At 45.5% G+C, this 25,825-nt stretch overlaps 3 pseudogenes across 1 annotated transcript; all 3 read right to left on the bottom strand.

Moving 5' to 3' along the window:
* Nucleotides 1–3,951: 3,951 nt before the first annotated feature.
* LOC144706740 (pathogenesis-related protein PR-1 type pseudogene) lies at nucleotides 3,952–4,693 on the bottom strand (annotated as a pseudogene).
* A 9,031-nt stretch (nucleotides 4,694–13,724) lies between these two features.
* LOC144706731 (pathogenesis-related protein PR-1 type pseudogene) lies at nucleotides 13,725–14,502 on the bottom strand (annotated as a pseudogene). Its single transcript, XR_013582313.1, has one exon. The product of XR_013582313.1 is annotated as a pathogenesis-related protein PR-1 type pseudogene (transcript).
* Nucleotides 14,503–23,511: 9,009 nt separating this feature from the next.
* LOC144706722 (pathogenesis-related protein PR-1 type pseudogene) lies at nucleotides 23,512–24,289 on the bottom strand (annotated as a pseudogene).
* Nucleotides 24,290–25,825: the final 1,536 nt, after the last annotated feature.

Below are 25,825 nucleotides of genomic sequence, written 5' to 3'. Positions count from 1 at the left end.
AGTAGTTCCGAGGTTGTCACTGCAACGATGGTGCTTGTCATGATCAAGACTGTATCGAACCACCTCAATGATGTCATGGAATAATTTGATGGGGATGGTATTTTTGCCGTGATGGACATGTTACCAAGCTTACAAAGGGAATCCATCCGGGATGCATGCGTGCCCATGAAGTTTAAGTTTGGCAAATACGAGAGTATCATACGCCACAATGAATGCATCGCAGCTGCAGTGCTTCTTGACCCGGCAACAAAAATGGCTCTCATCGATCCTCGAACCCTTGAAGACTCCGTTGCATACCTGCAATCTTGTCTCCATACTTCACTAAGTACTAATGAGCATCTCGATCAAATTGATGTGCATGAGGCCGGAGGTGGTCAACAGCTTACTCATGCAATTGCGAAGACGATAAAAGAGGCCAAAGCTAGCATTAAATTCAAGCCAAAAGCAAGACCCGAGCATGAGTTGGATGCCAACCTCAGCGAGCTCCTTATTCCAAAAGTTGAAAGCCCTCTTAAATGGTGGATGGTCACCAGTGTGCGCGCTTATCCACATCTCGCAAAGTTGGCCATGGAGTACCTCTCCGTGCAAGCGACAAGTACACCATCAGAGCGACTCTTTCAATGGGCAGTCAGGTTGTCACTGTTGGGTTCTACAAGCCTTGACATGGATGAATAAATCAAAATGATTTGCAGCGAAAGACTTGAACAAATCGAACGACATCAACAAAAACATTAAAATGAAGTACCTTTCCACAAATCGCATCCGTGATTTCTTGAATCCTAGAGCAAGCTGAGTGGAGGTACTCAAATGTGCAGCCTCTAGATGTATCCACGTGATCCAGGACACGTCGGATATCCTCCTTCTCGTTAACGAGCCCCTTTGTACCTCCACCATCGTCGTTACGTCATCTCGATCGCATCGGGATTGGAGAGGGGGTGTGGGAAGAAGGGAGAAGAAGGGGAAAGGCCCTTGAGCAATTCTGGCTTGGGTGAATTTCGTTCAGGACCTTCCCCTATTTATACTAGGTGGGTATTTTTCATAAAACACCCGAAACCTAAGTATATCTTCCGACGTCCAAAAGACCATTTGCGTGTGACCCTCTAGGCCCATGTTTCAGTCTAGTTAACGACTCTAGTGGCCCAATAACCTTTATAGGCCTTCCGAAATTAATTTACTGTATCATCATATAGATTAATTAACGTCAGATCGATTTAACCCAATCGATAGGTCGAGTCTCCAACACGTGGGGTGCCAAGCTACACCTCGTGTTCTAGAAGATACAAAGGAGTGTATATCGACTCACTCATGGAACCTGTTTGTCATTAGTTACCGTGTATGTATAATCCCTCATCCACTTGACGCTCCTTGGGCGACTTAGGGTATGGTCAACTGTCAAACCCTAATCGATCATCCGAGTTAGTATTTATGCATTTGGAAATCATCGGAGAACTCTTCTCCGATATTTGACTACCTTGGCCAAGGACTTCATCGCATCATCTTCCTTGAGCTGTCACCTCTTGTATCGAGGGTGGACAATCCCATCTTGATCACTCAATCGTCTTCGTGAATTTCTTGATGTAGCTGAACAAAGACCGTTTAGAATCTCATGATCAGAGACTCGTTGACCATAGCCAAAGTACAATCGTCTGTCCACAAGACGTCTTTGGTGTCTCAGATCTAAGGACCACTTCCACGACCGTGACGTGAATCAACTTGATTGACAGTTTGGTATAATACCATTCAGGGATTCATACGGATCAATTCCCTGAACTCTTTCCACTAAAAAGTACCAACTACCTATCCTTAGTGTCTCCACACTAATGTCTATGGGAACAGCCATACTCATCATATGAGTGAGGCTAGATATTGCTATTCTATCTGGATACTTTGATGTCCTTCTCGCGTATTCTTAGAATAGGAATGTTTATAACACATTCTTAAAGACTAGTGATCTTTGTATTATAATCTCATCATAATTCACTAAGTCCGATCATGTATTCTAGGAGTTCATTATAAGCATCACACTTGCACTACAATGAATATGTTCTATTAATGAACATGGAACGAGATGAGGAATGTGTGATTGGCTTGCCGACCACGTATATTTCCATCAGTCACGCCCCAAGGATTGAGCCTATACATAGAGGTTATTGAGCTGATGTGTGCATTACACTATTGGATGCGCTTGACAACCCAAACCGGCGATGTCAGGCGACGTTTCTCCATCTGAAAACACGAGCGAGGTAATTAGTTCAATTAATTTTCAAATTTTTATTTTGAATGTAACGTTACTTAAGACAGTTATTGCAGCATCCTTCCATGAGCGAGGCCTGAGTTTCGATCGTCTTCGAGAAGTTATATAAGTTTTGCTCTACGGACATTTCACTCTGACATAGTTTGAACACGATTCCCTCTCTATCTCTCTATCTCTGAATTGCTCTCTGTTACAATTTCACTCATCGTAAACAACCCCCACCAATATGTTAAACTAAGTTTACTTTCAAAGTGGTGTCCTCTTAGCTCTTATCTTTCTAACTATTGATGTTGGATTGCGCCCCTCGCGCCCCCACCCCACCCCCCCATTTCTCTGTTCACAAACTTTCGATGATTTCTGGTTTCTCTTTCTGATCTCCTCCTCAGTATGCCACTCCTATTCTCTTCTATTCACTTAGGATCTCTCTCTCTTCTCTCTCTCTCTGTCTGTTTCTCTTCTCTCTCATCTCTCTCTCGCTCTTCTCTCTCTCGCTCATCTCTCTCGCTCTTTTCTCTCTCTCTCTTCTCTCTCTCGCTCATCTCTCTCGCTCTTTTCTCTCTCTCTCTTCTCTCTCTCGCTCCTCTCTCTCTCGCTCTTCTCTCTCTCTCTTCTCTCTCTCTCTTCTCTCTCTCGCTCTTCTCTCTCTCTCTTCTCTCTCTCGCTCTTCTCTCTCTCTCTTCTCACTCTCGCTCTTCTCTCTCTCTCTCTCTCTCTCTTCTCACTCTCGCTCTTCTCACTCTCTCTCTCTCTTTCTCTCTCTCTCTCTCCCCCCTAATTTCAGAAGAAAAATAATTAGGGGGGGTGTCAACCAGTTTGACCTGGGAGGCAGAGAGACCTTCCACCAGTTTGTCTTTTTTCCACCGGAACTGAAGATTTCGTTCAAGGCAACATGGGAGCATGAGCGAGCATACATACTTTTATATTATTTGCTTCATAAAAAGTACCGTCTGGCCGAAGTTAACTGGCTTATTTTGTTTATCAACTTGTCGACGAGTGATTTACACATCGTTTTAAATCCGAAATTCGTTTTCGCGCTGCTCATACATTGATAGAGAAGATTTTGCCGGATGAATAAGCCCCCGGCATGATCGTACAAGTGGCAAGAAAAGATAACAACCACTTGTCTAGAGGCATACCTTTATTGGCCCTACAAAGTTGATAAAGATAACTCGAAAACTGTATAAAATATACATGAAATCTGCGTATCCTATCTCGATTCTTCGTAAACGTCTATGTTTCGTTTTTGTTTAAGTCATAACTCTATGAAGCAAATAAAAAAGAGATACAGAGAGAGAAAGGGAGAACAGAGAGAGAGATTGTAAGAGAGAGAAAAGGGAAGAAACAGAGAGAGAAGAGAGACGAGGGAGAAGAAATTAAGTGCCGACGGCGGAGGCACCAAAATATTCGTCCGTATCTTTTCGTCCATCATCCGAGGCCTCAGAACGGGACGTTTTTTTCGTCCAAGTGCAGAAAAACCATCTCCTCCTTTCGCTCTATGACGAAGTTTTTGCCCCGTCTTCGTCCGACCTCGCGGACGGGACGATATTTTCATCCTGGGACGAAAAAACCGTCCCTTCCGCGTCCCCGCACTATTGTTCTATCGGGCGTCGGGGCGTAGATTGAGGTTCCAAGGTACCCCGTCGGTGGTCGAAGCCACTCTTTACTCCGAACAAGATAAAGTCCTGAACGCGCGGATAAACCGATTGTTTGAAATGCACTATTTGGGTCAACACAAAGTATGAATTTCCCAACACGGTGAGCTCGGGACAGGAGATTTAGTCTAAATTTCTTGTCCCGTCGTTTATTGTGGGACCCTGGAAGGGTGAGCCTGTTCCCTCAATTATTCGGCGTACAACACAAGCAAGAAGCCCAAAGTAGGCGCGCCTAGTAAGGTCGTTGGCCGACGTAGTTGCCGGGGGGACTGTAGTTGCAGGTGATAAGTATGGCTCCGCTGTTGCACCTGACGCGGGCGCAGCCGAGCCTCACAGAGTTACGCCAGACCACCTGAGTGTAGTGACCGCAGACTCTTCCCGGTGTGCAGGTATTTGTGGCGTAATTGTAGTCCTTGCGCTCGTTCACCCAGGACTGGACTGCCTCTCTGGCCGTCCACTCCTTGCCCGATCCCCAGAAGAGGTTCTCCCGTAGTTGCTTCCGGTGGAATGGACGAGCCTGCAGTCGGCGCGCCTCTGGTTGGCGTAGCTCTGGGCGTATGCCGCGACCTGTGCATCCCACACCATCGGACCCACCCCTACGGCGGCTCGGGCCGCGTTGTGCGCAGCCAAGTAGTCCTGAGGGGTGTTTTGCGCTTGGACCGAGCATGCAGCGGCAAACGCAAGGACGCAGGCGGCCAGTGCAAGGGGAAGACGTCGAGCCGCCATTTTCTGGCCTTGCGTCTAAAGCGTGTGCTAGATCTTGGCTGCGATGTAGCTCTACTCAAGGGAGAAAGGCTCTTTGATGGTTTTGTGGGCGCCGGAGGGAATGTTTTATACTGGATCAGAGCGGCAAGGTTCTCGCGGACCAGGTCGTATGGAGTATAGCTAATATCTAAGACAAGACTGGTTCTTAGCCGCCGCGGAGCATTTAGATTGATTGTTCATCGCCATGGGCGTGGTGTTGCAATACGGAAAACTTGTATTTTAATTGCCAAGTGGCTGGGGCCAAGCTTTCAACGACCGGATATTCCACGAAACCAAAACTCGAACGGGCGACTTGTGAGGATAAGATTGTTTCGACTTGTGAGAACTGGCGACTCGAACTGGCGACCAGGTCGTATGGAGTATTTGACTTATTCTCTCGGCCCTTTTGGATGGATTGTTTCGCGGGCTGAGTCTACCAAGAGAATCGTCTCACCCGCGTTCATCAAAGGAGCGTCTTCTGCGAATGTAGGGGCAGCGCAGATATCTTTCCCGTGTGAAGGGAGGCGCAAATCACTGAACGCACCCTCTGTGTTTGTCAAGGTGATGAACAAAATTATGCCCCCGATTTTCTTACCAGCTCGTTGTGTTTAAGAAACTAATAAACTAATAACGAAGCTGTGTGGCTGGCCCCACGCCGGCTTGACGAAGCCTCGAGCTCCTCAGCAAAGAAGCAACGGACGACTGGAGGAAAGTTCCCGCCGCCTCGCCGATGTAACTGCTGGAAAGTTCTTGTTACATTCTCTTCGCTTTCTGTGATTTCGTCAAATCAGCCTGCTACCGGACGTTCGTGGGCGTGACAACCACATTTCTTGCGGTCTGAGCCCGAAGCCGCCGTGACTGTAGGCTAGGGAAAGCGGGCCATGTAGAATTCTGATTGTGATTGTTCCGTGTGATTGTTCCACGTCTAGTTTTGTTCGCGTCGCGACATGCAGAATTCTGAAATTTCATCAGCATGATGCCATACTTGTTCGTCTTCGCATGATGCCAGAGGACAGTAAATCACATCGCTTGGTTCCTTTTTGTGTAATAGACCAAGGTGGTTCGGCAGCGATACGATGTTCGTGCGAAGTATGCAATGCGCTTGACGATCCTGTGTTTTTTGCTCAGAACGCGAGAGAGCTGGCTCCCCGACGGAGTTCGAAGAGTATATCTCCCTATCCGTTTAAATGGACCGTCAGAAATTAGTGTTCCACGGGTCTTAGAGGAAACGCACGTTGAACAGTGTCTCAGATCGAAAGGAGATTATGTTTGGGATGTCGACTAAATCCAGTTAGAGCAGATTTAGCGTACCAACGTCGTATTTTTATTGAGCGATTAGACTTTGTTTGGTATGTCATCCCACCTGCATCGCAGAGATCCTTTGGTGTTTCAAATATTGAAAAGATTAAGCGAAGTCTAGTTTATAGACGTTTCAAGACGGTAAGTGTAGTTTCTTATTAAATACAATTAAGTGTAGTGTTCCATTGGTCCGCTTCATTGATCCAGGTTCATAGCTTGTAATACATATATAAGGGAAACATGCTGATGAATTTCAGAATTCTACATGTCGCGACGCGAACAAAACTAGACGTCCAAGTATTAGGAAAATCGAGACACGATGCACAGATTTTACTTGTGAATTTATTAACGCCGACTTATCCTTGTTAATTTCGTGCGACCAACAAAACCCCCGTGCCTAACGGTTGTTATCCTTTCTGCCCTCTTAGCTGAATTATGCGGCGGCGTTATTCAGCCGACGAAATTGCCTCAATCCATGAAGAAGCGGCGCAAAGATCATTGTGGGATTGAAAAACGCGGTGTAGCGGGCGACAGAAAATCTATGAACCCTACGACTCCGCGGCGAAGTCTTTAACCAAACGTTCAAAGCACACTTTGGCCGGACGGTAATTTTTCAAAGGCGATGATGAATAAGCATGGATGGCCTTGAATTCTTGATTCTTGGACCCAACCTTTACCTTCGCCGGCAAAACGACACGCAAGAATGTGGTTGAGTTCCTCCTGCCTTTGGGTTAAACAGGTTGAGCCGCCGTAACTAGTTACCGTCTTAACTTGCCGTCGCGCCATTGAGCGCGGGAGAGAGACCGAGAGACAGATATAGAGCAAGCGAGAGCGAGAGAGAGAGAGAGAGACTGACACTCAAGCGAGCGACAGAGAGAGAGAGAAAGAGAGAAAGAGAGCGAGAGAGAGAGAAAGAGAGAGCGAGAGAGAGAGAGCGAGAGAAAGAGAAAGAGAGAGCGAGAGAGAGAGAAAGAGAGAGCGAGAGAGAGAGAAAGAGAGGGCGACTAAGAGAAAGAGAGAGAAGTAGAAACCAAGAGAAAGACGGAGACTCGGCGAGCGACGGAGAGAGAGACTAGGATAAAGAGAGAGAAAGAGAGAGACAGAGAGAAAAAGAGACTCAGGGAGAGAGAGTAAGAGAGACTAGGACAAAGAGAGAGAAGGGGAGACGGAAAGGAAAAGAGACTCAGCGAGGGAGAGTAAGAGAGACTGGGGGAAAGAGAGAGAAAGAGACTCAGGAGAGGAAAAGAGACTAGGAGGGAGAGAAAGAGAGACTAGGAGAAAGAGAGAGAGAAAGAGAGACACGGCGAGAGAAAGAAAGAGAGACAAGAAGAAAGAGAGAGGAGAGACGAAGAGAAAGACGGAGAGAAAAAGAGACTCCGCGAGAGAGAGTAAGAGAGACTAGAAGAAAGAGAGAGAAGGAGGGACGAAGAGAAAGACGGAGAGAAAAAGAGACTCAGCAAGAGAGAGTAAGAGAGACTAGAAGAAAGAGAGAGAAGGAGGGACGAAGAGAAAGACGGAGAGAAAAAGAGACTCAGCAAGAGAGAGTAAGAGAGACTAGAAGAAAGAGAGAGAAGGACAGACGGAGGGAAAGATGGAGAGAAGAAGAGACTCAGCGAACGATAGTAAGAGAGAGTTTTGTTCTTAACAGGCTGTCCTTTCCCACTTATGATACGTGGGGACACCTGACTTGTGAACACACTTGATTTCTGTTCTTTAAAAATTATGAATTATATATAATAATAATCCTAACAAGTGTTTTTAAGAGAGGAGAAAGAGGGAGAAGGAGAGACGAACATAAAGACGGACAGAAAAAGAGACTCAGCAGAGAGAGTAAGAGAGACGAGAAGGAGAGAGAATGACAGACGAAGGGAAAGACGGGGAGGAAAAGAGACAGCGAGAGAGAAGGAGAGACGAAGAGAAAGACGGAGAGAAAAAGAGACTTAGCGAAAGAGGGTAGGAGAGACTAGGAGAAAGAGAGGGAAAGACGGAGAGAAGGAGAGAGTACGAGAGAGAGAGAGACGCTTGGAGAAAGAGAGACAAGGAGAGACGAAAAGAAACGCGGGTTGAAACTCCGAGAAAGAGAGAGAGAGAGACGCCCAGAATGTTATTTATAGATATGCCCCTCCGCTTCTCTCTCCTCTATATTTTCCCAAGTAAAACCATAGGAAAAACGAAATTAATTGGATAAGACCCTTTAAACATTTCTTAAAATTCATTTTTTCTTGCAATAAATTCGGAAAACATTGAATAAAATTCAAGAAAAATCGAAAAGACTCGGTAATTTATCCACACATTATGAAAAATTAATTTTTGTTTTCGAAACTGCCAATTTGATTTAAAGATAGCTATTCCAACCAGTAATAAATTCTATAAAATTCACAAGATAACCTAAAAGTTAGATTGACATCTTTATTGACTTGGAATAATGATTAACGTGTTACTAAAATACCATAAAAGGGATAAAAAAGAGCTAACTGCTTGGATTACTCGCTGAATTTACACTCCGAATTTGAATTGGTACGACCCTTCAAATAATGAAATAAACACTGAATCTACGAGAAGAGAGGGAGAGAGAGAGACGCAGTGTAAAACGGAGAGAGACGACCGAGATATAGAGAGAGATACGAAGAGAAAAACAGAGAGAGAGCGAGAGAGGGAGAGAGTAACTGTCTAAAGTTGATAGCAGTGAAGTGGTAATACAAACTCTCAAGGTTGGACGAGGAATGCATTGGAAAAATAAAATCAGGTCAGAGATCAGAACCATATTAAGGATTTGCAGCACTCCATCGGGTCTCAACCGAAGCCGCTTTAAAGTAAACACCTCAAACGCATCAGAGCATGTCAAGTAATGGTCAGTGTCAATGACCGTATGGCTTTGCGTGTGCTATTGTAAGGTTTTGTTGGTTTAACCTAGTCCAGTGTTCCCTAGGCAGCCGTGTGAGAGGACGCTGTGATACTTGGCTGTGGAGGGAGGGCCATTAATGGTACCTCATGACTAGCATATCCGGACTGCTTGGGTGACAAGGGGGGCGGCAACTAGGCACCCAATCAATCGCCATATCAGCATCAAAGGACCAAGAGGATTACGTAGCCAGGCGCAATACCAGCATTAGCAGCGCTATGGTTGCCAGGTAAAATTGAGTACGTACTTGCTATGAGAATTAGTGGCCAGGAGACAACACGTGTTCAGAGGTAGGATTATATCTATATGACGAGGATCAAATGTAGACAGGAAAGAATGAAACGGCTATGATTAAGTCATAGAAACTACGTATTTTGTGTCTTCTATATATATTAGTTTATGTATACATCCCGAACTGTTTTAGATAAATTTTGTGGGTTAATGGAATCTATTCACTCCGTGGCCCTCACTCAGTTTCTCTCTGCTTCTCCGCTTATTTCTTAGTGTTCTTTAGCCAGTAATGCCTACTCTTTCACGGTATCAGTGCCGCGGCAAGCGTCAAGAGGAATGGAGGAAAATCTTATGCTGCTGCTTCTTGTCGGTCTTTCGATTTCTGTAGCAAGATCTGTATGGCAGCCGTGGAAACGCGTCCCTATGGTAGCTTCTATTGGACCTATTGCTCAAATGAAGCTCAACAATGACGACTATCACAACAGGAACATCGCAATGTCACCTCTTCTCAACAGTGATGATAGAATGGGGTTATTTAAAGAGTTTCTTCGGCCAATCTCAACCGCACATTATCAAGCAAACACAATCGAGAATCCTACATTGAGGGAATGGTTGATAACATACAGACAGCTCCATGGACTATCTCAACGGACAATTATAGAGTGTGTCGCACAGCACAACAACGAGGCATAATCAACGAGACAGGATTCGATTGTGTTCACGGCCCCCACAAGCGCGCAACTACCAAATGAGGCTTATATCGCGTTCACCTTGCTGAGTGAACACGAACCAACATACACTCAGCGCCAACAATTGGGAACTTGAAATTTGACAAAATTGTTGCCAACCTCAAAGCACACGATGCATTTCTTATGTTCCCCGTGAGAAAGACAAAGCCCCGTATCCACCTGCAGCCAACAATGGCCAAGCATTGATAGCTCAATCACCAAACTTTACCAATGAAGAGAGCACTGCCAGAACCGTGGATCTATTCAAAATATGTTTAATGAATTATTTTAAGGGTCCCAGCGCTACCTGCAGTAAAATCACTGGTACTCATCGCGTAAGTATGATTCCATATCGCTATTGGATCGTAACATTGTGATATTCAAATGCATGTCATCGGGCACCCTAAAATACCGATGTATTAACTAACCTGATTAAGATTTGGAATCAAAGTATCAAGCACTTAGAAAAGTCTGTTACCGAAATACTTTCAGCGCGCCCATGCTAAGTGCAGTGCGATCACTGATACTCGTCGTAGGAGTTTGATAATATATATTTAGCCTATCCAATTATTTTGGCATCGTTTAAGAATATCATGTAAATAACGATGGATAGAAAGCATTGTTTAATACTACCGATCATTGTACTGGGATCCTATCATAAGTCGCTTCTCTCATTGCCTGCCTTCGAAGACTTGCTTATACATCTCACATGGGTGTTAAAGAATATTGTCTATCTCGATGTACCGAAAGAAGCCAAAGGGCTGTGATTGGGTTGTCTCCCACACAATTTTATTGGAGCATGTTGATATCTTTTAACTCCGACTGTGCTTTGTTAACCCAGTCCCGAACGATGCCATGGACGTTGTGCGCATCAAGAGAACCACACCCCCGATGAAATCCTGAGAGCAGGAAATAGCAACATCAAAGAATCCTGATGCAATGTGAATAGCATTTCACATTTTATCCGTCCCGCAAAGTCTTTATTTACTGAGTGGCGATAGCCTCTGCTCTATTATGACTTAGATTATATCCTGAGTGTCCATAGTTCTATGATTGTTGGAACTGGGAAGTGCATGTCTCACTTACGAACGCAAATTTGTGAGACATAACTTTCTACGAAATGATAAATAAGTGGAAGGAGGAGAAATCGGTATGAGGTTGATATCCAGAATTGGCCCAGCACTTTTGATTGGAATAGATGTTAATTTTGACCATATGAATCACATGTCATCATTTTTTATGTTATTGATCTTAAATTATAAATTTGATTATATTTGTGGGCTGATTGCCTGAAAATTCTTCTATTTGCCCTCGGATTTGTGGATCCTAAACGATTGGACTTCTGGACGGATGAAATACCCTGGATCACCTGCATTAAAATAATTTACTAGTTTCAATATCTTCCTACGGAAGGAACCATCCTTTGCACGCGTTTGCGTATTTTTCTCAAGCGGGCAGAGTAAGTGACCCCTTTTTGGCTTGCTGTAACCAAAATCGTTTTAATAAAACTCTTTATCTGTTTATTACGAGAAACACAATAAAATGCCTCCATACTGTTTTAATAAGACATGTAATTTATCATCATTTGGCAACCGTAATGATTCACATAAGGCATCCTACCATTGATTTGATCAATGGGTACACTAGTGAGAAAACACTAGTGAAGCTATCCATTAATATGACGAGTGCTTGGGGTTGTTGTATAATTTTAATGGTTCAAAATTTGGATCTGATAAATATTGGTTTCTATTTCAAAACATATATACTTTTGTATCAGAATAATTATAATTGCTTATCTTGTGATTTCCGGCGCTTATTGGATATGTGCATTCGTTTGGCGAGCCCTGGACTGTTCTCTCTATAGTTCCGGACTGTCCGGGACAGGATGAAGGTTGTCCCGTCCGTATACTTCAGCTTCATCCGAACCGTCTCGTCCGGGGATTCGTCCAAGGTGAATAATTTTCGTCCACGTCCGGGGTCAGATCGATTCTTCCCGTCGAGTTATAATTGGTTCGTCCCCCATCGGGGATGAAAAAAATAGTTCATGAGGCTGCGACTCCCTGCTTTATCTTACCCTCCGCGTTAGGAGTCATGTGCCCTGCCCTGTCCGAGTTGTCTCCCTACCCCTCTCCCTCCTCCGCACCCTCCAGCCAACCGCCGCCGGCCCCTTTCATCCCGTTCTCGTCGTCGAAGCCCGCTCCCCCGACGAGGAATGAGATAGAGAGATGGAAGAGAGTGTTTGGCAAGGAGAGAGAGAGAGAGAGGTGAGCTGAGAGAGAGAGACGAGAAACGACATATAAAGAGGTAAGAGACAGCTTAGCAACAAAAAAATATGAGGAACGAGAGAGAGAGAGAGATGAGCTGAAAGAGAGAGACTAGAAACGAGATAGAGAGAGGTAAGAGAGAGCTTAGCAAGGAAAGAGAGATGACAAACGAGAGAGAGATGAGCTGGGAGGGAGATAGACGAGAAACGACATATAAAGAGGTAAGAGACAGCTTAGCAACAAAAAAATATGAGGAACGAGAGAGAGAGAGAGATGAGCTGAAAGAGAGAGACTAGAAACGAGATAGAGAGAGGTAAGAGAGAGCTTAGCAAGGAAAGAGAGATGACAAACGAGAGAGAGATGAGCTGGGAGGGAGATAGACGAGAAACGACATATAAAGAGGTAAGAGAGAGCTTAGCACGGAAAGAGAGATGACAAATGAGAGAGATAGACGCGCTGAGAAAGAGAGAGAGAGAGAGAGAGAGAGAGAGAGAGAGAGAGAGAGAGAGAGAGAGAGAGAGAGAGAGAGAGAGAGAGAGAGAGAGAGAGAGAGAGAGAGAGAGAGAGAGAGAGAGAGAGAGAGAGAGACGAGAAACGAGATAGAGAGAGGTAAGAGAGAGCTTCGCAGGAAAAGAAAGATGACAAACGAGAGAGAGAGATAGAGATGAGCTTATAGAGAGAGAGACGAGAAACGAGATAGCGAGATGTAAGAGAGAGCTTAGCAGATAAAGAAAGATGACAAACGAGAGAGAGAGATAGAGATGAGCTCATAGAGAGAGAGACGAGAAACGAGATAGCGACATGTAAGAGAGAGCTTAGCAGATAAAGAAAGATGACAAACGAGAGAGAGAGAGAGGGAGAGAGAGAGACGAGAAACGAGATAGAGAGAGGTAAGAGAGAGTATAGCAAGGAAAGCGATATGACAAACGATATAGAGAGAGATGAGCTCAGAGAGAGACACAAGAAATGAGATAGAGAGAGGTCAGAGAGAGCTTAGCAAGGAAAGAAAGATGATAAACGAGAAAGAGATGAACTGAGAGAAGGAGAGGCGAGACGAGCTAGAGAGGGATAAGAGAGAGTCTAGGTACAAGAGAGACGGAGAGCCAAGAAACGAGAAAGAGAGAGAAGGGAGATATATGAGCTAGGAGGGAGAGACCAGAAACGAGATAGAGGGAGACAATAGAGAGTTTAGCTGATAGATAGAGATATGAGAAATGAGAGAGATAAAAAGAGATACAGAGAGAGAAAGGGAGAACAGAGAGAGAGATTGTAAGAGAGAGAAAAGGGAAGAAACAGAGAGAGAAGAGAAAGACGAGGGAGAAGAAATTAAGTGCCGACGGCGGAGGCACCAAAATATTCGTCCGTATCTTTTCGTCCATCATCCGAGGCCTCAGAACGGGACGTTTTTTTCGTCCAAGTGCAGAAAAACCATCTCCTCCTTTCGCTCTATGACGAAGTTTTTGCCCCGTCTTCGTCCGACCTCGCGGACGGGACGATATTTTCATCCTGGGACGAAAAAACCGTCCCTTCCGCGTCCCCGCACTATTGTTCTATCGGGCGTCGGGGCGTAGATTGAGGTTCCAAGGTACCCCGTCGGTGGTCGAAGCCACTCTTTACTCCGAACAAGATAAAGTCCTGAACGCGCGGATAAACCGATTGTTTGAAATGCACTATTTGGGTCAACACAAAGTATGAATTTCCCAACACGGTGAGCTCGGGACAGGAGATTTAGTCTAAATTTCTTGTCCCGTCGTTTATTGTGGGACCCTGGAAGGGTGAGCCTGTTCCCTCAATTATTCGGCGTACAACACAAGCAAGAAGCCCAAAGTAGGCGCGCCTAGTAAGGTCGTTGGCCGACGTAGTTGCCGGGGGGACTGTAGTTGCAGGTGATAAGTATGGCTCCGCTGTTGCACCTGACGCGGGCGCAGCCGAGCCTCACAGAGTTACGCCAGACCACCTGAGTGTAGTGACCGCAGACTCTTCCCGGTGTGCAGGTATTTGTGGCGTAATTGTAGTCCTTGCGCTCGTTCACCCAGGACTGGACTGCCTCTCTGGCCGTCCACTCCTTGCCCGATCCCCAGAAGAGGTTCTCCCCGTAGTTGCTTCCGGTGGAATGGACGAGCCTGCAGTCGGCGCGCCTCTGGTTGGCGTAGCTCTGGGCGTATGCCGCGACCTGTGCATCCCACACCATCGGACCCACCCCTACGGCGGCTCGGGCCGCGTTGTGCGCAGCCAAGTAGTCCTGAGGGGTGTTTTGCGCTTGGACCGAGCATGCAGCGGCAAACGCAAGGACGCAGGCGGCCAGTGCAAGGGGAAGACGTCGAGCCGCCATTTTCTGGCCTTGCGTCTAAAGCGTGTGCTAGATCTTGGCTGCGATGTAGCTCTACTCAAGGGGAGAAAGGCTCTTTGATGGTTTTGTGGGCGCCGGAGGGGAATGTTTTATACTGGATCAGAGCGGCAAGGTTCTCGCGGACCAGGTCGTATGGAGTATAGCTAATATCTAAGACAAGACTGGTTCTTAGCCGCCGCGGAGCATTTAGATTGATTGTTCATCGCCATGGGCGTGGTGTTGCAATACGGAAAACTTGTATTTTAATTGCCAAGTGGCTGGGGCCAAGCTTTCAACGACCGGATATTCCACGAAACCAAAACTCGAACGGGCGACTTGTGAGGATAAGATTGTTTCGACTTGTGAGAACTGGCGACTCGAACTGGCGACCAGGTCGTATGGAGTATTTGACTTATTCTCTCGGCCCTTTTGGATGGATTGTTTCGCGGGCTGAGTCTACCAAGAGAATCGTCTCACCCGCGTTCATCAAAGGAGCGTCTTCTGCGAATGTAGGGGCAGCGCAGATATCTTTCCCGTGTGAAGGGAGGCGCAAATCACTGAACGCACCCTCTGTGTTTGTCAAGGTGATGAACAAAATTATGCCCCCGATTTTCTTACCAGCTCGTTGTGTTTAAGAAACTAATAAACTAATAACGAAGCTGTGTGGCTGGCCCCACGCCGGCTTGGACGAAGCCTCGAGCTCCCTCAGCAAAGAAGCAACGGACGACTGGAGGAAAGTTCCCGCCGCCTCGCCGATGTAACTGCTGGAAAGTTCTTGTTACATTCTCTTCGCTTTCTGTGATTTCGTCAAATCAGCCTGCTACCGGACGTTCGTGGGCGTGACAACCACATTTCTTGCGGTCTGAGCCCGAAGCCGCCGTGACTGTAGGCTAGGGAAAGCGGGCCATGTAGAATTCTGATTGTGATTGTTCCGTGTGATTGTTCCACGTCTAGTTTTGTTCGCGTCGCGACATGCAGAATTCTGAAATTTCATCAGCATGATGCCATACTTGTTCGTCTTCGCATGATGCCAGAGGACAGTAAATCACATCGCTTGGTTCCTTTTTGTGTAATAGACCAAGGTGGTTCGGCAGCGATACGATGTTCGTGCGAAGTATGCAATGCGCTTGACGATCCTGTGTTTTTTGCTCAGAACGCGAGAGAGCTGGCTCCCGACGGAGTTCGAAGAGTATATCTCCCTATCCGTTTAAATGGACCGTCAGAAATTAGTGTTCCACGGGTCTTAGAGGAAACGCACGTTGAACAGTGTCTCAGATCGAAAGGAGATTATGTTTGGGATGTCGACTAAATCCAGTTAGAGCAGATTTAGCGTACCAACGTCGTATTTTTATTGAGCGATTAGACTTTGTTTGGTATGTCATCCCACCTGCATCGCAGAGATCCTTTGGTGTTTCAAATATTGAAAAAGATTAAGCGAAGTCTAGTTTATAGACGTTTCAAGACGGTAAGTGTAGTTTCTTATTAAATACAATTAAGTGTAGTGTTCCATTGGTCCGCTTCATTGATCCAGGTTCATAGCTTGTAATACATATATAAGGGAAACATGCTGATGAATTTCAGAATTCTACATGTCGCGACGCGAACAAAACTAGACGTCCAAGTATTAGGAAAAATCGAGACACGATGCACAGATTTTACTTGTGAATTTATTAACGCCGACTTATCCTTGTTAATTTCGTGCGACCAACAAAACCCCCGTGCCTAACGGTTGTTATCCTTTCTGCCCTCTTAGCTGAATTATGCGGCGGCGTTATTCAGCCGACGAAATTGCCTCAATCCATGAAGAAGCGGCGCAAAGATCATTGTGGGATTGAAAAACGCGGTGTAGCGGGCGACAGAAAATCTATGAACCCTACGACTCCGCGGCGAAGTCTTTAACCAAACGTTCAAAGCACACTTTGGCCGGACGGTAATTTTTCAAAGGCGATGATGAATAAGCATGGATGGCCCTTGAATTCTTGATTCTTGGACCAAACCTTTACCTTCGCCGGCAAAACGACACGCAAGAATGTGGTTGAGTTCCTCCTGCCTTTGGGTTAAACAGGTTGAGCCGCCGTAACTAGTTACCGTCTTAACTTGCCGTCGCGCCATTGAGCGCGGGAGAGAGACCGAGAGACAGATATAGAGCAAGCGAGAGCGAGAGAGAGAGAGAGAGACTGACACTCAAGCGAGCGACAGAGAGAGAGAGAAAGAGAGAAAGAGAGCGAGAGAGAGAGAAAGAGAGAGCGAGAGAGAGAGCGAGAGAAAGAGAAAGAGAGAGAGAGAGAGAGAGAAAGAGAGAGCGAGAGAGAGAGAGAAGGAGGGCGACTAAGAGAAAGAGAGAGAAGTAGAAACCAAGAGAAAGACGGAGACTCGGCGAGCGACGGAGAGAGAGACTAGGATAAAGAGAGAGAAAGAGAGAGACGGAAAGGAAAAGAGACTCAGCGAGGGAGAGTAAGAGAGACTGGGGGAAAGAGAGAGAAGGGGAGACGGAAAGGAAAAGGGACTCAGCGAGGGAGAGAAAGAGAGACTAGGAGAAAGAGAGAGAAAGAGACTCAGCAGAGAGGGTAAGAGAGACTAGGAGAAAGAGAGAGAAGTAGCGACGAAGAGAAAGGCGGAGCGAAAGAGAGACTCATGAGAGAAAGTAAGAGAGAACAGGAGAAAGAGAGAGGAGAGACGAAGAGAAAGAAGGAGAGAAAAAGAGACGCCGCGAGAGAGAGTAAGAGAGACTAGAAGAAAGAGAGAGAAGGAGGGACGAAGAGAAAGACGGAGAGAAAAAGAGACTCAGCAAGAGAGAGTAAGAGAGACTAGAAGAAAGAGAGAGAAGGAGGGACGAAGAGAAAGACGGAGAGAAAAAGAGACTCAGCAAGAGAGAGTAAGAGAGACCAGAAGAAAGAGGGAGAAGGACAGACGGAGGGAAAGATGGAGAGAAGAAGAGACTCAGCGAACGATAGTAAGAGAGAGTTTTGTTCTTAACAGGCTGTCCTTTCCCACTTATGATACGTGGGGACACCTGACTTGTGAACACACTTGATTTCTGTTCTTTAAAAATTATGAATTATATATAATAATAATCCTAACAAGTGTTTTTTTAAGAGAGGAGAAAGAGGGAGAAGGAGAGACGAACATAAAGACGGACAGAAAAAGAGACTCAGCGAGAGAGAGTAAGAGAGACGAGAAGGAGAGAGAATGACAGACGAAGGGAAAGACGGGGAGGAAAAGAGACAGCGAGAGAGAAGGAGAGACGAAGAGAAAGACGGAGAGAAAAAGAGACTTAGCGAAAGAGGGTAGGAGAGACTAGGAGAAAGAGAGGGAAAGACGGAGAGAGGGAGAGAACGAGAGAGAGAGAGAGACGCTTGGAGAAAGAGAGACAAGGAGAGACGAAAAGAAACGCGGGTTGAAACTCCGAGAAAGAGAGAGAGAGAGACGCCCAGAATGTTATTTATAGATATGCCCCTCCGCTTCTCTCTCCTCTATATTTTCCCAAGTAAAACCATAGGAAAAACGAAATTAATTGGATAAGACCCTTTAAACATTTCTTAAAATTCATTTTTTCTTGCAATAAATTCGGAAAACATTGAATAAAATTCAAGAAAAATCGAAAAGACTCGGTAATTTATCCACACATTATGAAAAATTAATTTTTGTTTTCGAAACTGCCAATTTGATTTAAAGATAGCTATTCCAACCAGTAATAAATTCTATAAAATTCACAAGATAACCTAAAAGTTAGATTGACATCTTTATTGACTTGGAATAATGATTAACGTGTTACTAAAATACCATAAAAGGGATAAAAAAGAGCTAACTGCTTGGATTACTCGCTGAATTTACACTCGCCGAATTTGAATTGGTACGACCCTTCAAATAATGAAATAAACACTGAATCTACGAGAAAGAGAGGGAGAGAGAGAGACGCAGTGTAAAACGGAGAGAGACGACGACCGAGATATAGAGAGAGATACGAAGAGAAAAACAGAGAGAGAGCGAGAGAGGGAGAGAGTAACTGTCTAAAGTTGATAGCAGTGAAGTGGTAATACAAACTCTCAAGGTTGGACGAGGAATGCATTGGAAAAATAAAATCAGGTCAGAGATCAGAACCATATTAAGGATTTGCAGCACTCCATCGGGTCTCAACCCGAAGCCGCCTTAAAGTAAACACCTCAAACGCATCAGAGCATGTCGAAGTAATGGTCAGTGTCAATGACCGTATGGCTTTTGCGTGTGCTATTGTAAGGTTTTGTTGGTTTAACCTAGTCCAGTGTTCCCCTAGGCAGCCGTGTGAGAGGACGCTGTGATACTTGGCTGTGGAGGGAGGGCCATTAATGGTACCTCATGACTAGCATATCCGGACTGCTTGGGTGACAAGGGGGGCGGCAACTAGGCACCCAATCAATCGCCATATCAGCATCAAAGGACCAAGAGGATTACGTAGCCAGGCGCAATACCAGCATTAGCAGCGCTATGGTTGCCAGGTAAAATTGAGTACGTACTTGCTATGAGAATTAGTGGCCAGGAGACAACACGTGTTCAGAGGTAGGATTATATCTATATGACGAGGATCAAATGTAGACAGGAAAGAATGAAACGGCTATGATTAAGTCATAGAAACTACGTATTTTGTGTCTTCTATATATATTAGTTTATGTATACATCCCGAACTGTTTTAGATAAATTTTGTGGGTTAATGGAATCTATTCACTCCGTGGCCCTCACTCAGTTTCTCTCTGCTTCTCCGCTTATTTCTTAGTGTTCTTTAGCCAGTAATGCCTACTCTTTCACGGTATCAGTGCCGCGCAAGCGCCAAGAGGAATGGAGGAAAATCTTATGCTGCTGCTTCTTGTCTTCTTCGATTTCTGTAGCAAGATCTGTATGGCAGCCGTGGGAAACGTCCCTATGGTAGCATCTATTGGACCTATTGCTCAAATGAAGCTCAACAATGACGACTATCACAACAGGAACATCGCAATGTCACCTCTTCTCAACAGTGATGATAGAATGGGGTTATTTAAAGAGTTTCTTCGGCCAATCTCAACCGCACATTATCAAGCAAACACAATCGAGAATCCTACATTGAGGAATGGTTGATAACATACAGACAGCTCCATGGACTATCTCAACGGACAATTATAGAGTGTGTCGCACAGCACAACAACGAGGCATAATCAACGAGACAGGATTCGATTGTGTTCACGGCCCCACAAGCGCAACTACCAAATGAGGCTTATATCGCGTTCACCTTGCTGAGTGAACACGAACCAACATACACTCAGCGCCAACAATTGGGAACTTGAAATTTGACAAAATTGTTGCCAACCTCAAAGCACACGATGCATTTCTTATGTTCCCCGTGAGAAAGACAAAGCCCCGTATCCACCTGCAGCCAACAATGGCCAAGCATTGATAGCTCAATCACCAAACTTTACCAATGAAGAGAGCACTGCCAGAACCGTGGATCTATTCAAAATATGTTTAATGAATTATTTTAAGGGTCCCAGCGCTACCTGCAGTAAAATCACTGGTACTCATCGCGTAAGTATGATTCCATATCGCTATTGGATCGTAACATTGTGATATTCAAATGCATGTCATCGGGCACCCCTAAAATACCGATGTATTAACTAACCTGATTAAGATTTCGAATCAAAGTATCGAAGCACTTAGAAAAGTCTGTTACCGAAATACTTTCAGCGCGCCCATGCTAAGTGCAGTGCGATCACTGATACTCGTCGTAGGAGTTTGATAATATATATTTAGCCTATCCAATTATTTTGGCATCGTTTAAGAATATCATGTAAATAACGATGGATAGAAAGCATTGTTTAATACTACCGATCATTGTACTGGGATCCTATCATAAGTCGCTTCTCTCATTGCCTGCCTTCGAAGACTTGCTTATACATCTCACATGGGTGTTAAAGAATATTGTCTATCTCGATGTACCGAAGAAGCCAAAGGGCTGTGATTGGGTTGTCTCCCACACAATTTTATTGGAGCATGTTGATATCTTTTAACTCCGACTGTGCTTTGTTAACCCAGTCCCGAACGATGCCATGGACGTTGTGCGCATCAAGAGAACCACACCCCCGATGAAATCCTGAGAGCAGGAAATAGCAACATCAAAGAATCCTGATGCAATGTGAATAGCATTTCACATTTTATCCGTCCGCAAAGTCTTTATTTACTGAGTGGCGATAGCCTCTGCTCTATTATGACTTAGATTATATCCTGAGTGTCCATAGTTCTATGATTGTTGGAACTGGGAAGTGCATGTCTCACTTACGAACGCAAATTTGTGAGACATAACTTTCTACGAAATGATAAATAAGTGGAAGGAGGAGAAATCGGTATGAGGTTGATATCCAGAATTGGCCCAGCACTTTTGATTGGAATAGATGTTAATTTTGACCATATGAATCACATGTCATCATTTTTTATGTTATTGATCTTAAATTATAAATTTGATTATATTTGTGGGCTGATTGCCTGAAAATTCTTCTATTTGCCCTCGGATTTGTGGATCCTAAACGATTGGACTTCTGGACGGATGAAATACCCTGGATCACCTGCATTAAAATAATTTACTAGTTTCAATATCTTCCTACGGAAGGAACCATCCTTTGCACGTTTGCGTATTTTTCTCAAGCGGGCAGAGTAAGTGACCCTTTTGGCTTGCTGTAACCAAAATCGTTTAATAAAACTCTTTATCTGTTTATTACGAGAAACACAATAAAATGCCTCCATACTGTTTTAATAAGACATGTAATTTATCATCATTTGGCAACCGTAATGATTCACATAAGGCATCCTACCATTGATTTGATCAATGGGTACACTAGTGAGAAAACACTAGTGAAGCTATCCATTAATATGACGAGTGCTTGGGGTTGTTGTATAATTTTAATGGTTCAAAATTTGGATCTGATAAATATTGGTTTCTATTTCAAAACATATATACTTTTGTATCAGAATAATTATAATTGCTTATCTTGTGATTTCCGGCGCTTATTGGATATGTGCATTCGTTTGGCGAGCCCTGGACTGTTCTCTCTATAGTTCCGGACTGTCCGGGACAGGATGAAGGTTGTCCCGTCCGTATACTTCAGCTTCATCCGAACCGTCTCGTCCGGGGATTCGTCCAAGGTGAATAATTTTCGTCCACGTCCGGGGTCAGATCGATTCTTCCCGTCGAGTTATAATTGGTTCGTCCCCCATCGGGGATGAAAAAATAGTTCATGAGGCTGCGACTCCTGCTTTATCTTACCCTCCGCGTTAGGAGTCATGTGCCCTGCCCTGTCGAGTTGTCTCCTACCCCTCTCCCTCCTCCGCACCTCCAGCCAACCGCCGCCGGCCCTTTCATCCGCTCTCGTCGTCGAAGCCCGCTCCCCCGACGAGGAATGAGATAGAGAGATGGAAGAGAGTGTTTGGCAAGGAGAGAGAGAGAGAGAGGTGAGCTGAGAGAGAGAGACGAGAAACGACATATAAAGAGGTAAGAGACAGCTTAGCAACAAAAAATATGAGGAACGAGAGAGAGAGAGAGATGAGCTGAAAGAGAGAGACTAGAAACGAGATAGAGAGAGGTAAGAGAGAGCTTAGCAAGGAAAGAGAGATGACAAACGAGAGAGAGATGAGCTGGGAGGGAGATAGACGAGAAACGACATATAAAGAGGTAAGAGACAGCTTAGCAACAAAAAATATGAGGAACGAGAGAGAGAGAGGTGAGCTGAGAGAGAGAGACGAGAAACGAGATAGAGAGAGGTAAGAGAGAGCTTAGCAAGGAAAGAGAGATGACAAACGAGAGAGAGATAAGATGGGAGGAGATAGACGAGAAACGACATATAAAGAGGTAAGAGAGAGCTTAGCACGGAAAGAGAGATGACAAATGAGAGAGATAGACGCGCTGAGAAAGAGAGAGAGAGAGAGAGAGAGAGAGAGAGAGAGAGAGAGAGAGAGAGAGAGAGAGAGAGAGAGAGAGAGAGAGAGAGAGAGAGAGAGAGAGAGAGAGAGAGAGAGAGAGAGAGAGAGAGAGAGAGAGAGACGAGAAACGAGATAGAGAGAGGTAAGAGAGAGCTTCGCAGGAAAAGAAAGATGACAAACGAGAGAGAGAGATAGAGATGAGCTTATAGAGAGAGAGACGAGAAACGAGATAGCGAGATGTAAGAGAGAGCTTAGCAGATAAAGAAAGATGACAAACGAGAGAGAGAGATAGAGATGAGCTCATAGAGAGAGAGACGAGAAACGAGATAGCGACATGTAAGAGAGAGCTTAGCAGATAAAGAAAGATGACAAACGAGAGAGAGAGAGAGAGGGAGAGAGAGAGACGAGAAACGAGATAGAGAGAGGTAAGAGAGAGTATAGCAAGGAAAGCGATATGACAAACGATATAGAGAGAGATGAGCTCAGAGAGAGACACAAGAAATGAGATAGAGAGAGGTCAGAGAGAGCTTAGCAAGGAAAGAAAGATGATAAACGAGAAAGAGATGAACTGAGAGAAGGAGAGGCGAGACAAGCTAGAGAGGGATAAGAGAGAGACTAGGTACAAGAGAGACGGAGAGCCAAGAAACGAGAAAGAGAGAGAAGGGAGATATATGAGCTAAGAGAGAGGGAGAGACCAGAAACGAGATAGAGGGAGACAATAGAGAGTTTAGCTGATAGATAGAGATATGAGAAATGAGAGAGATAAAAAAAGAGATACAGAGAGAGAAAGGGAGAACAGAGAGAGAGATTGTAAGAGAGAGAAAAGGGAAGAAACAGAGAGAGAAGAGAAAGACGAGGGAGAAGAAATTAAGTGCCGACGGCGGAGGCACCAAAATATTCGTCCGTATCTTTTCGTCCATCATCCGAGGCCTCAGAACGGGACGTTTTTTTCGTCCAAGTGCAGAAAAACCATCTCCTCCTTTCGCTCTATGACGAAGTTTTTGCCCCGTCTTCGTCCGACCTCGCGGACGGGACGATATTTTCATCCTGGGACGAAAAAACCGTCCCTTCCGCGTCCCCGCACTATTGTTCTATCGGGCGTCGGGGCGTAGATTGAGGTTCCAAGGTACCCCGTCGGTGGTCGAAGCCACTCTTTACTCCGAACAAGATAAAGTCCTGAACGCGCGGATAAACCGATTGTTTGAAATGCACTATTTGGGTCAACACAAAGTATGAATTTCCCAACACGGTGAGCTCGGGACAGGAGATTTAGTCTAAATTTCTTGTCCCGTCGTTTATTGTGGGACCCTGGAAGGGTGAGCCTGTTCCTCAATTATTCGGCGTACAACACAAGCAAGAAGCCCAAAGTAGGCGCGCCTAGTAAGGTCGTTGGCCGACGTAGTTGCCGGGGGGACTGTAGTTGCAGGTGATAAGTATGGCTCCGCTGTTGCACCTGACGCGGGCGCAGCCGAGCCTCACAGAGTTACGCCAGACCACCTGAGTGTAGTGACCGCAGACTCTTCCCGGTGTGCAGGTATTTGTGGCGTAATTGTAGTCCTTGCGCTCGTTCACCCAGGACTGGACTGCCTCTCTGGCCGTCCACTCCTTGCCCGATCCCCAGAAGAGGTTCTCCCCGTAGTTGCTTCCGGTGGAATGGACGAGCCTGCAGTCGGCGCGCCTCTGGTTGGCGTAGCTCTGGGCGTATGCCGCGACCTGTGCATCCCACACCATCGGACCCACCCCTACGGCGGCTCGGGCCGCGTTGTGCGCAGCCAAGTAGTCCTGAGGGGTGTTTTGCGCTTGGACCGAGCATGCAGCGGCAAACGCAAGGACGCAGGCGGCCAGTGCAAGGGGAAGACGTCGAGCCGCCATTTTCTGGCCTTGCGTCTAAAGCGTGTGCTAGATCTTGGCTGCGATGTAGCTCTACTCAAGGGGAGAAAGGCTCTTTGATGGTTTTGTGGGCGCCGGAGGGGAATGTTTTATACTGGATCAGAGCGGCAAGGTTCTCGCGGACCAGGTCGTATGGAGTATAGCTAATATCTAAGACAAGACTGGTTCTTAGCCGCCGCGGAGCATTTAGATTGATTGTTCATCGCCATGGGCGTGGTGTTGCAATACGGAAAACTTGTATTTTAATTGCCAAGTGGCTGGGGCCAAGCTTTCAACGACCGGATATTCCACGAAACCAAAACTCGAACGGGCGACTTGTGAGGATAAGATTGTTTCGACTTGTGAGAACTGGCGACTCGAACTGGCGACCAGGTCGTATGGAGTATTTGACTTATTCTCTCGGCCCTTTTGGATGGATTGTTTCGCGGGCTGAGTCTACCAAGAGAATCGTCTCACCCGCGTTCATCAAAGGAGCGTCTTCTGCGAATGTAGGGGCAGCGCAGATATCTTTCCCGTGTGAAGGAGGCGCAAATCACTGAACGCACCCTCTGTGTTTGTCAAGGTGATGAACAAAATTATGCCCTGATTTTCTTACCAGCTCGTTGTGTTTAAGAAACTAATAAACTAATAACGAAGCTGTGTGGCTGGCCCCACGCCGGCTTGGACGAAGCCTCGAGCTCCTCAGCAAAGAAGCAACGGACGACTGGAGGAAAGTTCCCGCCGCCTCGCCGATGTAACTGCTGGAAAGTTCTTGTTACATTCTCTTCGCTTTCTGTGATTTCGTCAAATCAGCCTGCTACCGGACGTTCGTGGGCGTGACAACCACATTTCTTGCGGTCTGAGCCCGAAGCCGCCGTGACTGTAGGCTAGGAAAGCGGGCCATGTAGAATTCTGATTGTGATTGTTCCGTGTGATTGTTCCACGTCTAGTTTTGTTCGCGTCGCGACATGCAGAATTCTGAAATTTCATCAGCATGATGCCATACTTGTTCGTCTTCGCATGATGCCAGAGGACAGTAAATCACATCGCTTGGTTCCTTTTTGTGTAATAGACCAAGGTGGTTCGGCAGCGATACGATGTTCGTGCGAAGTATGCAATGCGCTTGACGATCCTGTGTTTTTTGCTCAGAACGCGAGAGAGCTGGCTCCCCGACGGAGTTCGAAGAGTATATCTCCCTATCCGTTTAAATGGACCGTCAGAAATTAGTGTTCCACGGGTCTTAGAGGAAACGCACGTTGAACAGTGTCTCAGATCGAAAGGAGATTATGTTTGGGATGTCGACTAAATCCAGTTAGAGCAGATTTAGCGTACCAACGTCGTATTTTTATTGAGCGATTAGACTTTGTTTGGTATGTCATCCCACCTGCATCGCAGAGATCCTTTGGTGTTTCAAATATTGAAAAGATTACGCGAAGTCTAGTTTATAGACGTTTCAAGACGGTAAGTGTAGTTTCTTATTAAATACAATTAAGTGTAGTGTTCCATTGGTCCGCTTCATTGATCCAGGTTCATAGCTTGTAATACATATATAAGGGAAACATGCTGATGAATTTCAGAATTCTACATGTCGCGACGCGAACAAAACTAGACGTCCAAGTATTAGGAAAAATCGAGA

This window comes from Wolffia australiana, chromosome 1 (genome assembly GCF_029677425.1).
Source record: "Wolffia australiana isolate 7733 chromosome 1, ASM2967742v1".
NCBI classification, from domain to species: Eukaryota; Viridiplantae; Streptophyta; class Magnoliopsida; order Alismatales; family Araceae; genus Wolffia; species Wolffia australiana.
The sequence above is the reverse complement of the archived record's forward strand: the minus strand, read 5'-3'. Positions and strand labels throughout refer to the sequence as shown.